This window comes from Eurosta solidaginis, chromosome 4, assembly GCF_040869045.1.
Source record: "Eurosta solidaginis isolate ZX-2024a chromosome 4, ASM4086904v1, whole genome shotgun sequence".
In the NCBI taxonomy this organism is placed as follows: domain Eukaryota; kingdom Metazoa; phylum Arthropoda; class Insecta; order Diptera; family Tephritidae; genus Eurosta; species Eurosta solidaginis.
The window spans coordinates 144,986,153-145,003,520 of record NC_090322.1 but is presented as its reverse complement, the minus strand read 5'-3'; the positions used below and the strand labels follow the sequence as shown (position 1 = coordinate 145,003,520).

The 17,368-nt window shown below is 38.8% G+C and overlaps 1 protein-coding gene across 6 annotated transcripts in view; it reads right to left on the bottom strand.

The window, feature by feature from the left end:
- Atx-1 (Ataxin 1) overlaps positions 1-17,368 on the bottom strand; it is a 137,019-nt gene that overhangs the window by 84,431 nt on the left and 35,220 nt on the right. For 2 of the 6 annotated variants that reach the window (XM_067783264.1, XM_067783262.1), the window contains one exon: positions 12,483-12,606. The exons of the other annotated variants lie outside the window; for them this stretch is intronic. The gene's annotated coding sequence lies outside the window, so the exon portion shown is untranslated. The remainder of the gene's footprint in view (positions 1-12,482; positions 12,607-17,368) is intronic. 6 annotated transcript variants of the gene reach the window in all.

The following is a 17,368-nucleotide window of genomic DNA, read 5'->3' as shown; positions in this document are numbered from 1 at the left end:
CGCCTACTTTCCAAATAAGATTTTTTGGACTTTGAAGAGCGATAACTCATACACCCTTTGAGCTATGTTTTTGCAAATTGGAAAACGAACTTCATATTTGTATTTGTACATGCCGACAGAAAAATTTTCAAATCGTATTAAAGTCACACCCACTTCTATCTAAGCCCTGCAAAATATTATGCGATTAATCTCTAAAAAGGATTGGTCTCCGATTGATCTCTTTTGTCTACACTTCTGCATAATTTATCCCCTTTAGTCCCTTCCGGGTACAGTTGAGATTGAGTTGATTAGCTTTAAATCTATGTAACCTATTATAAGAAATTAAAAAAAAAACGGCAACAAAATGAGAAAAATAAAAAAGATTATATGCCTAATGTTTGTTATTCGTAATTTTGTGTTGAAGATGGTTTCAGATTGAAACCGCAATATCGACCAATTATATAAATTATAATACCACAAAATATATGGTGTTTTATTTATCTTTGCGGCCTCGATATCAATAATTAACAAAAAAGTAAAATTTTTGTTTTTAAGTTAAATTAATTGACATGACAGGGGTGAAGGAATTTCTATTCATAGAACAAAGGAGTAAAACTACAATTAGCTAAAACCAAAGAGAATTTTTTAGGTTAAAGTAGTGTTGCTTTTTCGTGTATTTAGTTGATTAAAATATTACAAAAGTGTAATTATAGCTGAAACAGTTCGTTACAGGATTCATTTGAAATAATCAAAATTAGAACGAACAAGTAAGGAAGGCTAAGTTCGGGTGTAACCGAACATTACATACTCAGTTGAGAGCTATGGAGACAAAATAAGGAAAATCACCATGTAGGAAAATGAATGGAAGCTGTTAAAGAGTATTTTAAGAGAGAGTAGGAGAGAGTAGTTCTATGGATGGACGCCATTTAGGGATATCGCCATAAAGGTGGACCAGGGCTGACTCTAGAATTTGTTTGTACGATATGGGTATCAAATGAAAGGTGTTACTGAGCATTTTAAGAGGGAGTGGGCCTTAGGTCTATCGGTGGCCGCCTTTTCGAGATATCGCCATTAAGGTGGACCAGGGGTGACTCTAGAATGTGTTTGTACGATATGGGTATCAAATGAAAGGTGGTAATGAGTATTTTAAAAGGGAATGGGCTTTAGTTCTATAGGTGAACGCCTTTTCGAGAAATCGCCATAAAGGTGGAACAGGGGTGACTCTAGAATATGTTTGTACGATATGGGTATCAAATGAAAGCTGTTAATGAGTATTTTGAAAAGGAGTGATCCTTAGTTCCATAGGTGGACGCCGTTTCGAGATATCGCCATAAAGGTGGACCAGGGGTGTCTCTAGAATGTGTTTGTACGATATGGGAATCAAATGAAAGGTGTTACTGAGCATTTTAAGAGGGAGTGAGCATTAGGTCTATAGGTGGACGCCTTTTCGAGATATGGCCATTAGGGTGGGCCAGGGGTGACTCTAGAATGTGTTTGTACGATATGGGTATCAAATGAAAGGTGGTAATGAGTATTTTAAAAGGGAGTAATCCTTAGTTCTATAGGTGGACGCTTTTTCGAGATATCGCTATAAAGGTGGACCAAGGGTGACTCTAGAATGTTTGTACGATATGGGTATCAAACGAAAGGTGTTACTGAGCATTTTAAGATGGAGTGGGCATTAGGTATATAGGTGGACGCCTTTTCGAGATATCGCCATTAGGGTGGGCCAGCGTGACTCTAGAATGTGTTTGTACGATATGGGTATCAAACGAAAAGTGTTACTGAGCATTTTAAGAGGGAGTGGACATTAGGTCTATGGTGGACGCCTTTTCGAGATATCGCAATTAGGGTGAGCCAGGGGTGACTCTAGAATGTTTGTACGATATGGGTATCAAACGAAAAGTGTTACTGAGCATTTTAAGAGGGAGTGGACATTAGGTCTATGGTGGACGCCTTTTCGAGATATCGCCATTAGGGTGGGCCAGGGGTGACTCTAGAATGTTTGTACGATATGGGTATCAAACGAAAGGTGTTACTGAGCATTTTAAGAGGGAGTGGGCATTAGGTCTATAAGTGGACGCCTTTTCGAGATATCGCCATTAGGGTGGGCCAGGGGTGACTCTAGAATGTGTTTGTACGATATGGATATCAAATTAAAGGTATTAATGAGGGTTTTAAAAGCGAGTGGCCCTTAGATGTATATGTGAAGGCGTTCTGGCGATATCGACCAAAATGTGGACCAGGTGATCCAGAAAGTCATCTGTCGGATACTGCTAATTTATTTATATATGCAATACCACTAACAGTATTCCTGCCAAGATTCCAAGGGCTGTTGATTTCGCCTTGTAGAACTTTTTCATTTTCTTCTACTTAATATGGTATGTGTCACACCCATTTTACAAAGTTTTTTCCAAAGTTATATTTTGCGCCAATAAAGCAATCCAGTTACCATGTTTCATCCCTTTTTTCGTATTTGGTATAGAATTATGGCATTTTTTTCATTTGTCGTAATTTTCGATATCGATAAAGTGGGCGTGGTTATGGTCGGAGTTCAGATAAGTACGTCAGCTAAGTTTAGTAAAGATATATCGGTTTTTGCTCAAGTTATTGTGTTAACGGCCGAGCGGAAGGACAGACGGTGGACTGTGTATAAAAACTGGGCGTGGCTTCCACCGATTTCGCCCATTTTCACAGAGAACAGTTACCGTCATAGAATCTATGCCCCTACCAAATTTGAGAAGGATTGGTAAATTTTTGTTCGACTTATGGCATTAAAAGTATTCTAGACAAACTAAATCAAAATGGGCGGAGCCACGCCCATTTTGAAATTTTCTTTTATTTTTGTATTTTGTTGCATCATATCATTACTGGAGTTGAATTTTGACTTAATTTACTTATATACAATAAAGATATTAAATTTTTTGTTAAAATTTGAATTAAAAAAAATTTTTTTTTAAAAGTGGGCGTGTTCTTCATCCAATTTTGCTAATTTTTATTAAGCACATATATAGTAATAGTAGTAACGTTCCTGCCAAATTTCAACATGATATCTTCAACGACTGCCAAATTACAGCTTGCAAAACTTTTAAATTACCTTCTTGTAAAAGTGGGCGGTGCCACGCCCTTTGTCCAAAATCTTACTAATTTTCTATTCTGCGTCATAACGTCAACCCATCTACCAAGTTTTATCGCTTTAACCGCCTTTGGCAATGAATTATCGCATTTTTTCGGTTTTTCGAAATTTCCGATATCGAAAAAGTGGGCGTGGTTATAGTCCGATATCGTTCATTTTAAATAGCGATCTGAGATGAGTGCCCAGGAATCTACATACCAAATTTCATCAAGATACCTCAAAATTTACTCAAGTTATCGTTTTAACGGACAGACGGACGGACGGACGGACATGGCTCAATCAAATTTTTTTTCGATACTGATGATTTTGATATATGGAAGTCTATATCTATCTCGATTCCTTTATACCTGTACAACCAACCGCTATCCAATCAAAGTTAATATACTCTGTGAGCTCTGCTCAACTGAGTATAAAAAGCTGTGTTAGATATTAAAAATAAAACATACCGAATTTTAATTACGAATAATTTGCAGCAAATCCATATCCACAAAAGCTCATAATTTAAAAAATCATGTGTGCTGAACTTCCGGTTTCGAAGAGTCTTTAAATGATCCCGGAAGGGCCCCAAAAGGATATCAAAATAGTCCCGGAATGATCCCGACGGGATCCCGGACAAATCCCTAAAACTATCCAGAAATTACGCCGGAAGGGTCCCAAAATCATCCCGAAATAGTCCCGAAAAAGTCCAGAAATGACCCTAACCGGATCCCGGATGGATCCCGAAAACCATTCAGAAATGATGCTGGAAGGGTCCCCAAATTATCCCGAAATAGTCTCGAAAAATTTCCGAAATGATTCTGACGGCATCCCGGACAGATCCCGAAATTCATCCAGAAATAATGCCGGAAGAGTCCCAAATGATCTCGAAATAGTCCCGATATAGTCCCGAAATTACCCTGACCGGATGCCGGACGGATCCCGAAAACCACTCAGAAATGATCCCGGAAGGATCCCAAATGATCCCGGAATACTCCCGAAAAAGTCCCGAAATAATCCTCACGAAATCCCGGATGGATCCCGAAAACTATCCAGAAATGATATCGGATGGATCCCCAAATTATCCCGAAAAGTCCCGAAATGACCCTGACGGGATCCCGAAAGTCATCCAGGAATGATAACGGAAGGATCCCCAAATGATCCCGCAATAGTTCCAAAATAACTCCGACATATTCACATACTTAGCAATGAATTCAAGTAGCCAGTTTTGATATTTTTATATACAAGTGGGTGTGACTTTAATTCGATTTTAAAATGTTTCTGTCGGTATGTACAAATACAAATATGAAGTTCGCTTTCCAATTTGCAAAAACATAGCTCAAAGAGTGTATGAGTTATCGCTCTTCAAAGTCCAAAAAATCTTATTTGGAAAGTAGGCGGTGCCACGCCCACTGTCCAAAAAAATTATGTGGATCAACTGCATGCAATGTCAGTAATTTACACGCCAAATTTAAATAACGTGGCTTCTTTAGATACTGAAATATCGCACGTTCTGTACGGAAATTTCTATATACAGAAATAGGCGTGGCTACTGACCGATTACGCCCATTTTTTAGAAAGCTTTCCCATCATAGCAGAATGTGGTGTACCAATTTTCACTCTAATAGTTGTATTGGAATGAAATTTATTGCAAAAATCTACTGCAAGTCCACTATCTATACTACGAGATTCATTCATTCATTTTTTATTCATTTATTGAGCATTTTCCTTATATCTATGAATGTACATTTTAAATTAATATAAAAAGTAAACAATTTAATCTTGTATGGGATATATATGGGGTATTCCATCCCATTTCAACCAATTTTCAACCCGACCCCTTTAGAATTGGCTGAAAGTTTTTCTTCTTTTTCTAGCTTACGAAAGACGCTTTTCAGAAGTTTTTCAAATTTTTTCATCCAACTCAAAAAAAGTTATGAATTTTAAAAAAAACACCGTTTTTGTTTTCAAAATGCTATAACTTTTTCAAAAATTTACCGTTTGGGATCTTCTTTATACTCAGTTGAGCAGAGCTCACAGAGTATATTATCTTTGATTGGATAACGGTTGGTTGTACAGGTATAAAGGAATCGAGATAGATATAGACTTCCATATATCAAAATCATCAGTATCGAAAAAAAATTCGATTGAGCCATGTCCGTCCGTCTGTCCGTTAACACGATAACTTGAGTAAATTTTGAGGTATCTTGATGAAATTTGGTATGTAGGTTCCTGGGCACTCATCTCAGATCGCTGTTTAAAATGAACGATATCGTACAATAACCACGCCCACTTTTTCGATATCGAAAATTTCGAAAAATCGAAAAAGTGCGATAATTCATTACCAAATATGGATTAAGCGATGAAACTTGGTACGTGAGTTGAACTTATGACACAGAATAGAAAACTAGTAAAATTTTGGACAATGGGCGTGGCACCGCCCACTTTTAAAAGAAGGTAATTTAGAAGTTTTGCAAGCTGTAATATGGCAGTCGTTGAAGATATGATGAAATTTGGCAGGAACGTTACTCTTATTACTATATGTCTGCTTAATAAAAATTAGCAAAATCGGAGAACGACCACGCCCACTTTTAAAAATTTTTTTTTTAAATTCAAATTTTAAAAGAAAAGTTAATATCTTTACAGTATATAAGTAAATTATGTCAACATTCAACTCCAGTAATGATATGTTGCAACAAAATACAAAAATAAAAGAAAATTTCAAAATGGACGTGGCTTCGCCCTTTTTCATTTAATTTGTCTAGGATACTTTTAATGCCATAAGTCGAACAAAAATTTACCACTCCTTGTGAAATTTGGTAGAGGCTTAGATTCTAGGACGATAACTGTTTTCTGTGAAAAAGGGCGAAATCGGTTGAAGCCACGCCCAGTTTTTATACACAGTCTGTCCTTCCGCTCGGCCGTTAACACGATAACTTGGGCAAAAATCGATATATCTTTACTAAACTCAGTTCACGTACTTATCTGAACTCACTTTGTATTGGTGTAAAAAATGGCCGAAATCCGACTATGACCACGCCCACTTTTTCGATATCGAAAATTACGAAAAATGAAAAAAATGCCATAATTATATACCAAATACGAAAAAAGGGATGAAACATGGTAATTGTATTGGTCTATTGACGCAAAATATAACTTTAGAAAAAAACTTGGTAAAATGGGTGTGACACCTACCATATTAAGTAGAAGAAAATGAAAAAGTTTTTCAGGGCGAAATCAAAAGCCCTTGGAATCTTGGAAGGAATACTGTTCGTGGTATTACATATACAAATAAATTAACGGTACCCGACAGATGATGTTCTGGATCACCATGGTCCACATTTTGGTCGATGTCTCGAAAACGCTTTCACATAAGTATACAACTAAGGGCCACTCCCTTTTAAAACCCTCATTAATACCTTTAATTTGATACCCATATCGTACAAACACATTCTAGAGTCACCCCTGGTACACCTTTATGGCGATATCTCGAAAAGGAATCCACCTATAGAACTAAGGCCCACTCCCTTTTAAAATACTCATTAACACCTTTCATTTGATACCCATATCGTACAAACAAATTCTAGAGTCAGGCCTGGTCCACCTTTATGGCGATATCCCTAAATGGCGTCCATCTATGGAACTATGGCCCACTTCCTCTTAAAATACTCTTTAATACCTTCCATTTGATATACATGTCATACAAACACATTCCAGGGTTACCCTAGGTTCTTTTTACAACATGGTGATTTTCCCTTACTTTGTCTCCACAGCTCTCAACTGAATATGTAATGTTCGGTTACACCCGAACTTAGCCTTCCTTACTTGGTTTTTATTTAAATTTGTTTTTAAATGTACTTTTCGGAAAAAATTCAAAAAAAATTTAAAGCTTTTTTTGTAATTTTTCAGTTTTTCGAGATTTTTCGAATTTCGCCCTTTTTTTTCTCATAAAAAACTTCAATCAATTCTGCAATCATCCCCACTAATCAAGGAGTGGGCCGAGATTTGTCAAAATATTTAAAACTTATTTTGAGTTGGAAAACGGTGTTGTTTTCAAAATTTTATAACTTTTACAAAAATTTACCGTTTGGGATCATTTTTTTTTAGAAAAATATGTTTTTAAATGTACTTTTCGGAAAAAATACAAAAAAAATGTTAAAGTTTTTTTTTTCAATTAAATAAAAAAAAAATTCTCGGCCCACTCCGGGATTAGTGGGGATGATTGCAGAATTGATTGAAGTTTTTTATGAGAAAAAAGGGCGAAATTCGAAAAATCTCGAAAAACTGAAAAATTACAAAAAAAAATTAAAAATTTTTTGGAATTTTTTCCGAAAAGTACATTTAAAAACAAATTTTAAAAAAAAAAAAGAAGATCCCAAACGGTTAATTTTTGAAAAAGTTATAGCATTTTGAAAACAAAAACGGTGTTTTTTTTTTAAATTCATAACTTTTTTTGAGTTGGATGAAAAAATTTTAAAAACTTCTGAAAAACGTCTTTCGTAAGTTAGAAAAAGAAGAAAAACTTTCAGCCAATTCTAAAGGGGTTGGGTTCAAAATTGGTCGAAATGGGATGGAATACCCCATATACATGTGGATATTGGAAAAGTTAAGACATTTTTATGCTAAGTTTAGCATAGTGACAAATGTAATTTCTATAAAATATAAAAATACAGTGGGGTGGACTGTTAAATAAAGAGATTAAAATATAAATACTATTATTATATTAAGGGTACAAAATATTTATTAAAGTTACAACAAAACCCGTGGGTAAATGAAGGGAAAAGCAATTACCAGAAAAAAATTATGGAATATTATGGAATATTCAGCTATTAAAAACGATTTATGTAGCTGGCCGGAGCAAAATTTTGATTTCATTGTGTAAAAGGCTTAAGAGAAAGGACTTAACACATTCTGTAAATTGTTGAAGATTCCGTAGAGCACGAATTTCGGCAGGGAGTAAGTTGAAGAGTTTTCGTGAAACAATTGTGAAAAACTTGCTTGAATGTGTGGTTCTGGGCGACGGTACAACGACTGTAGTTTGTGAGTTTTTCCTCAGGTTATATGCTTCCGATCTCATACTTTGTAGGTAACCACATCTAATGAAAACAATTTTTTAAACTTTAAAATAATACAGGTCCTTGACTGAAAGAATCTCTAGACTTCTAAATAGCTCTCTCGATGAATGCAACCGATTAGCATTTGATATTTTTCGAATAGCATGTTTTTGCAATATTAATATAGGCGGGATTTTTTTAAGGGTGGCGCCACCCCAACAGCTGATTCCATATTGTAATTTAGAATGAAAAAGCGCATAATAAACTATTTTAAGAATGAAATTAGAACAGGAAGTTTTTAGGTGATATAGTTTGTTTATGATAAATTTCTAGTATTATTAACAAAAATTTTCAAAAGTCCATAAGGTTAATTTTTGGAATCCAGGAGAATCGATTGGTACCAACTTTTTTTAATTCGGATAAGCCGTTTCTTTGTTATCAAGCCGGACTTTTATTTTGGCTTTAAAAAATAAAAGTCTGGATTAAACTTTTATTTCCGGACTTTTATTTTTAAAAGTTAAAAGAGCCGTTTAGGACGCAACCCAATCTATACCCACATACATACATAATTTGAATTTTTTATATACACTAGCAGGGTACACGGTGTTGCTCGAGTTGGGCAGATACTAATCTATATAAGAAGGTGTATTTTAGCGCATTCCTTCCCGTTACTCAAAGTCAAGCAATCAGTATATAAGATTTTATTGATCTTCTTCAAAATGTATCTCCCAATTTTTCGCATTCTCATCCTTTATAATTTCCTCTCTCTCTTCTTTCTTTACACCCTCTACCAGTCTCCTTCTTTTTTCTTAGATCCCTCATTCCTTTAGTTTATCACTCTTTGATTTATTTTTCAAATTTTATTTTGTCACACACAATTCATACTCAAAATCTCATAACTTAATCAAAATATTTTAGCTGCACTATTTTTGTCTATTATCTCATATAGACAGCTATTTTTACAATGGAATGCTTAAATTTAATAAAAACTTTTGAATCACTCAATGAAATCGCTTTAACTTTTTGTGAATTCAATGCAAAGTTCTGCACTTAAGTACGTACATCGCGCACGAGTAACTTTTGCTGACATACAAAATCTGTCGCACCACCCAGTGGCGCACGTGAAATTGAAAAAAAAATTTTAATATAAAATTCTTAGTTCTGAAATATGAAAAACCTTCGTCTTGGCCGAAGGAACCTATAGCCAAAATTTGGTGATGATTGAAGTGTGGGAAATACGTTTCCATAGGGAGCACACACACACATACAGAATTTGATTTTTATATATAGATATATGCATATGTCATGTGCGCGACAACCCTAATGCCGCAATACAAAATAAAGCATACATTGAATTTGAGTAATTCTTTAAAGATTTTGCAGACATGTCGATATGCCCAATATGACATTCGCTCGTTGTATGTTTTAATAGTTTTTGAATTGTCGTAGGTACATGAAAATAAAATATTTTTCTTTTAATTTATTTACTGAGTGTAAAATCATGTGTACCCAACTCAGCATTACGACTCCGGCTGCATACCTAAATTTTTCAAAATAAACACTTTTTTATAAGTATTTTGTTGCATTTGTTTTGGTTCTTCTGTCTGATTTTGTTTTAATGTTTTTGCAAGAGTTCTATTTATAAAACAATGAGATCACTATTTAAATTTTTGTTTCCTTTTGCTACTACGGGTATACAAATTTATAACTTGAACATTAGGGTGAACCAAGAAAAAAATTTAAAGAATGAGAAGGAGCAGGCGAAGGATTAAAATGTCAATTAAGATTTATTATAACAAAAATCCTTTCTAAACACTTACTTACTTACTTACTTAATTGGGGCTTAACCGCTTATACCGTTATTGCCGTCCAACAAGGCGCGCCAGTCGCTCTCTCTGCCTACCGGCGCCAATTGGTCACACCAAGGGAGTTTAAATCGTTTTCCACATGGTCCTTCCAGCGGAGTGGGGGCCGCACTCTATCTCTGTTGTCATAGGCGCGTTTCGATAGAAACACTTTCTTGGCCGGAGGGTCATCTTTCATTCTAAACACTAGGAAACCAAGTTTCTCAACTAATATCACGATCACATTCTGCTAAACGGTCAAATTTCACCACTCAAATTTCATTCTGTTTCATTTGCACTCTAAAAATATAGCCTTTTGTGCTTTTATTGATATCTCACGGGCTTTCGATAACACAACACATCAAGCTATCGAACAAGTATACAAGCCCAAAGGCAAATCTGTCTTGAGCTGCGAGGGACAACTGAGCCAATTGTTGACTAGCGGATGCAGTCAAGGGGGTGTACTCTCTCCTACCCTAGTTATAGATGACCATCTTCAGTTACTGAAATCCAATGAGAACAAGCCCTGCGCATCATTTAAAGATGGTGTGATAACAAAAGATTGTCCATCAATCCTAACAAAACTGCCCTAGTGCCTTTTAACCGGAGAAGAAAACTATCCATGCCACAACCATCTGTGGGTGGCACCAAAACTCGGTTTTGAATGGAGAGAAAATACAGGGGTTATGCTGGACAGATCCCTCACGTGGAGTGTAATCTAGATGTTACCTTAAACAAAGCAACAAGAGCTTTCTTCGTCTGCACTCGACTCTATGGCAAAACATTGGGACTATCACCCAAAATGGTATACTGAACATTGAATACTGCTACGAAGCCAATGATTACCTATGCCTATTTAGTTTGATGGCCAAAGAATGCGCAAAGAACAGCAATAATAAAATTAGGAAAACTGCATCGACTAGTTTGTATCGGCATAACGGGTGCGATGAGAACGTCCGCTGCTGATGCACTTAGTGATTTAGTGGGAATACATCCCTTCCCAAGACAAAAGGGCAACACTTCCTGTACTTAGACCTCAAAATATATCTGAGCTAAAGAGCGGAAACATGACAGGGCATATACAAGTGATTAGAAAGTTCATAGGAAATATCTTGTATAGCAACTACGCTATGCGTAGGGATCGCTCAGAATCTGACGGAATTTTGAGGTGTCGATTGTGTACAGAACTCTTTTGGGAAACAGAGAACCCATATACTGGCGGATGACCAAAGCTTGATCACGGAAAAACGTGAGCTGGCATCTCTGGGGCGAACTTCAAGAAATCGTTACCAATGAGATGCTACTCCACTATTTTTCAGGCAAAAGTCCCTGTAATAGAAATTTGCGGTAGAGGATGTCTACGGAGAGGCTTATTCTCGTGTAGTATCCTCATTATCTCAGACAGCGACGCAGATTTTCACGCTTTGCATTCTTTCACAACTACTTCTAAGTTAGTGGATTAATGCAACAAGGTTTTGTTATGATGGGTTTCCGGGCATCAGGGTCATGAAGGCAATGAACAGACAGATCACTTTACCAAGCAGGGTGCTTATGCAGAATTCTATGCTCCAGAGCCCTTCTGTGGACTCACGACTCACAAAAGCACACACTAGGGATATCATATGTAACTGGGAAACAAAACAGTACAGACGACACTGTATTGAATGCTCAGGGCAAAGGCAGGCCAAATTATTTATACTACCAGCATTGAGAGTATCAGCCAAACTCATTAATCTAAGCAAACAGTACCTACGAACTCTCACTGGGTACTATGCGGGACACTGTAGTACTACGATATCACCTAAGTAAGCTAAATCTATCCGATGCACAAATCTGTCTGTGTGCTGGAGGATGAAACGTCGGTTCATATTCTCTGCAAATGCGTCGCTTGGGCTAAGCAGAGGCTCTCCCATCTAGGTGGCTTGACACTTAAACCCTTCGTGGTATGGAGTAAAAAGCCTGAAGAGATACTAACATTGAAAGCACAGGCATACAGTGATAGGCTGAAAGGTCAAGCACAATTGATCTAAATAAAGGTCGCAGTGGATCGAGACCTCATAATAGTAATATTCAGCTATCTGATCGGAAAAGCAAGACTTTAGGCACTGGCTAAATTATACGTACATTGAAAGAGAGCCGGAATCTGCTAATAGCTGCTAATGGTTGAACAGAATATTTCCTTCTTAATGCTAGCTACTTCCTTATCGCTACAATGAAACGAACAAAATGAAGAAGGATCTGAACTCATTCTGTGTTTCGGGCTGGTATGTCGAATGCCTTTTACGGATCTTAGAGGAGTATGGAGCTCTGTTTATTTTAACCCAGAGTTATAGACACTTTCTAGCTTTAAGCGGAAATGGTGCTGATGAAAAGAGGCTAAAGAAAGTATCGGAACCCGATTTTTGATCTTATGGTATGACTTAAGCATACTACCTGCTATAGCAAGGCCGTCGCATTGAGTTAGATTAAAATTATTACTAGATATCTACTTACTCTAAACATTTTGATAGTCGACATCATCTATCACTTTTTTGAAGACACTCTAATGTGAGTGTGTTCTCTCTTCGTAGGTGCATGAGTCTGAGAGTACTCTGTATGATCCACGCCGGCATCAGAACTTTAGGAAGACAATTGAAATTTTGTTTTCGTGTTTTCTATTTGCCATTGCACAAATGTACTTAATTATGTATTTTAAGTGTGTGTTTATAGATCCATATAGACATACATAAGAACGATTCTTCGTAAAGGGTATTTGAATAGGTTCACCGCTTAATGGGTACATGGTATGTTTGCGTATTTGTTTTAAATCCATAAAACAATAAATAAATAAATACTTAGCGAGACTTACATCCGATGACATTTAGGCTCCATTAAAAAAAAATATTTTAGAAATTGTTATTTCATAACATTTTCTCTCATTTTCAAATTTTTTCAAGATTGTTTTTGAGATTGGTTTGCATAGTTTCAGTTACAGAATTAATAGAAGTATTTTTTTCCTAAAATATCAAAAATAAGTATGAGGCGAATTTAATCGCTCAATTTTCAATCTTACTACTTACTAACTTAATTGGCGCTTAACCGTCTAAACGGTTATGGCCGTCCAACAAGACGCGCCAGTGGCTCCTTCGCTCCGCCAACCGGCGCCAATTGGTCACACCAAGGGGGTTTAAATCGTTTTCCACCTGGTCCTTCCAACGGAGTGGGGGCCGCCCTCTACCTCTGCTTCCATAGGCGGGTTCCGATAGAAACACTTTCTTGGCCGGAGCATCATCTTTCATTCACATAACATGGCCTAGCCAACGCAACCGCTGCGTTTTAATTCGCTGAACTATGTTGATGTCTGCGTATAGCTCTACAGCTCATCATTAAATCTTCTTCGGTACTCGCCATCACCAACGCGTAGAGGTCCATAAATCTTTCGAAGAACTTTTCTCTCGAACACTCCCAAAGCCGCTTCATCTGCTGTTGTCATGGTCCATGCTTCTGCCCCATATAGCAGGACGGGTACGATAAGTGACTTGTAGAGTATGATTTTCGTTCGCCGAGAGAGGACTTTACTTTTCAATTGCCTACCTAGTCCAATGTAGTATTTATGGGCAAGATTGATTCTTCGCTGGATTTCAGTGCTGATGTTGTTGTTAGTGTTGATGCTGGTTCCCAAATAAACAAAGTCTTTTACTATTTCGAAATTATGGTTGCCAACAGTAGCGTGGTTGCCAAGGCGCATATCCTCTGACTCTTTGCTCGATGACAGCAGAGACTTCGTTTTGTCCTCATGCACCATCAAACCCATTTTTACCGCTTCTTTTTCCAGTTTGGAGTAAGCAAAACTAACGGCGCGGGTGTTAAGGCCGATGATAACAATGTCATCAGCATATGCCAGTAATTGCACGCTTTTATAGAATATTGTTCCAGTGCGGTTAAGTTCTGCAGCAAGTATAATTTACTCCAGCATAATTAAAGAAATCGCACGATAGGGGGTCACCCTGTCTGAAACCTCGTTTAGTTTCGAACGGCTCGGAGAGGTCCTTCCCAATTCTGACTGTGCTGATGGTGTTGCTCAACGCCATTTTGCACAACCGTATAAGTTTGCCGGGAAACCAAATTCAGACATAGCGGCATATAGGCAGCTCCTTTTCGAGCTTTCGAAGGCGGAGAACGTGTGTCGAAGAAGTGATGTGTGTCGATTCTCTTTTCACGGGTTTTTCCCAAGATTTGGCGCATTGTGACAATATGGTCGATGGTAGATTTACCAGGTCTGAGGCCGCACTGATAGCTGGGCTTCAATCTTTCGCACAATACACTTAAAAGGACCTTATATGCGATATTAAGAAGGCTGATTCCACGATAGTTGGTGCATTTTGCATTAACCCCCTTCTTGTGGACTGGGCAAAGAACACTTAGATTCCAACCGTCGGGCGTGCACTCGTCCGCCCATATTTTGCTAAGAAACTGCTGCATGCGCCTTACCAACTCCTTGCCGCCGTACTTGAATAGCTCCGCCGGCAATCCATCAGCGCCCACGGCCTTGTTGTTTTTCAATCTGGCTATTGCTATTCTAAATTCGTCATAATCGGGCGGGGGGACATATATTCCATCATCATCGATTGCCGGATCGGGTTCTTCATCTCTCCGCGGTGAATTGCTGCCTCCATTTGGGAGAGCCATAATCCATAATCTAAGCACTCTCTGGACATCAGCTACAAGGTCGCCGTTTTCGTTCCTACAGGAGATTGCCCCGGTCTTAAAACCTTCCGTCTGTCGAAGTATTTTTTGGTAAAATTTTCATGCGTTATTCCTGGTGGCTAGCAGCTCAAGCTCCTCGCTCTCACGCCTTTCTGCTTCTGCTTTTTCTTCCTGAAAAGGCGTCTCGCTTCCCCTTTTCAACTCACGATAGCGTTCACACACTCCTCTTGTCGCGCTCGCTTTTAACGTAGCCCTGTAGGCAGCGTCTTTTCTTTCGATTGCAACGCGGCATTCTTCATCGTACCAGTTGTTCTTTCGTGGTCGCCGGTAACCAATTTTTTCCTCGACGGCAGTACGATGTGTTTTGGAGATATGCTCCCACTGCTCCTGTATTCCTTCAGGATGAGTTGTGCTCTCAGAGAGCAGGTGTGAGAGTCGAGTTGCGAAATCATTGGCAGTCTGTTGTGATTGAAGCTTTTCGACGTCTAGCTTTCCTTGTGTTTTTTGTTCCTTGGTTTTAGCCGCGCTGAAGCGGGTGGGTATTTTTGCTGCAACGAGATAATGGTCCGAGTCGATGTTAGGTCCTCGAATCGTGCGCACATCTAAAACACTGGAGGCATGCCGTCCGTCTATCACAACGTGATCGATCTGATTGCGAGTATTTTAATCAGGAGACAGCCATGTAGCTTTATGTATCTTTTTATGCATGAACCTCGTGCTGGATATGACCATGTTTCGAGCACCGGCAAAGTCAATGAGCCTCAGTCGGTTAGGAGAAGTTTCATTGTGTAGGCTGAACTTTCCGACTGTACGGCCAAAAGCACCTTCTTTGCCCACCCTGGCGGGGGCAGCGCTCGTATGTGCGTTCTAATTGTTCATAAAAAGTGTCTTTCACCTCATCGGCTTTCTCCTCTGTCGGCGCATGGGCGCAGATGAATGATATATTAAAAAATTTTGCTTTTATTCGGATAGCGGCGAGATGCTCGTTCACAGGCGTGCACGCCATAACTTGGCGACAAAGTCTCTCTCCCACCACGAATCCGACGCCGAAACTGCGCTTATTCGTATGGCCACTCCAATAGATGTCACAGTTTTTGATCTTCTTTCTGTCTTGCTTCGCCCAACGCATTTCTTGGATGGCGGTGATGTCAGATTTTGCTTTGACGAGGGCATCAACCAGCCGTACATCTGCACCAATCCCATTCAGGGAGCGGACGTTCCAGGTGCATGCCCTCAATTCATTGTCCTTCAAACGTTTGCCATGGTCGTCATCAATAGAGAGGGTATTTATCCGAGGCTTGTTGTTATATTTCATTGGAGTATGGTTTTACGTGGCGGGTCCCAAGCCCAGCACACACCCGCTCAGCGGGGGTGAAAATATTACTTGCACGTTTATATAGCGAGCCGCTTGCTCCAATACAGACGCCCGCTTGCAGCCGCACCTAGAGGTGTACAGACGCTGCCGATGAGATCTCCCCCGGCTAGCCCTTAAACTGATTATGTCAGAGTGGCCTAGACAGGTTGTCGCCTTCTCACATTAGCTCACCGCTAAACGGATATTTAGCGACTACCCAGAGGATACTTGGCCGCAAGCGACCGGCAGTAGTGAGCTGCTTGAACCGCTTGCAAAAGAATCGCTCTGGCCATTCCCAGGTGAATGGCGGTCAGAAGCTTTCCCTACTTTCGTGGTCTTCTACACAAGGCTCCATCCTCCAATTTTCAATCAGTTTCATTTAAAACCCTTCTGTAACTTTGGACTTGTATTGCCTCAGTTAAGGGATGCGGCTAACCTTTTCAACTGGGAGGTATCGCAAGGGGTTGTTAAGCGCAATACAAACCTTTATTGCGTCAGAGCTTCCAATATGAATGTATCATACACATATTTAGCAGGCTAGGCTCTAACAACCCCAAGTTCATAATGGAAGTAGGGGGTGGGGATTAGAGGTTTACGCCGATCACTTTACGGCATACGCCGGCCTTCTTACTTTACAAAGCTTGATTTTTCTATTAAAAAAATTATATTGAGGAAAGGTTTTGCCTATATGTATTTAAGGAAATCAACGTTTTGGCCAATTCGGAAAGATCCGGGGTTTTTGCCTCAAAGTTTCGCGGATTGTTCAAAACATTTTAAGGAGGAGCTCCTTGCGGAGGGACTGTCCTTCGTTCACTTACTCCGGGGAGGCTTCGAACTTAACCCCGGTCTAAGGGACCCTTAGTGCTGCGTCTTCCCAAAAAAAATTAAGTACTTAAAATGGTCAGAATGGTAGGACTGCGACTTCGAACTCATACTTTCGTCGACGTCACTTTCCTAGCCGCTCTAGGTGTAGCTCCGAAGAATTTGTAACGGATTTTTTGTCGCGCTATGTTGCCGACCACTACCAGACACCTTTAAAAGTTAGGGAGTAACTATTCGGCCAAGGATGCCGCACTCGAAATCGTAGGCAGTCCAAGTATTAACTCATGGGTGAAAATAGTATAATCCTCGGCGCATCTACATAATTTTAATTTTACAAGGACCCTGGATACAATTTTTTAAATGTAGACCAAAGTTTGCAGACGTTTGTGTTCACATCATTGATTTCAATAGTCTTCGTTAAATCAAAACGATATTTTAGAATGAAAGTCGACCGATTTTAAGTTGAAAGATGTTAAGGTAATATGCTTAGTCCAAACTGTTGTTTTCCGGCCTTTTG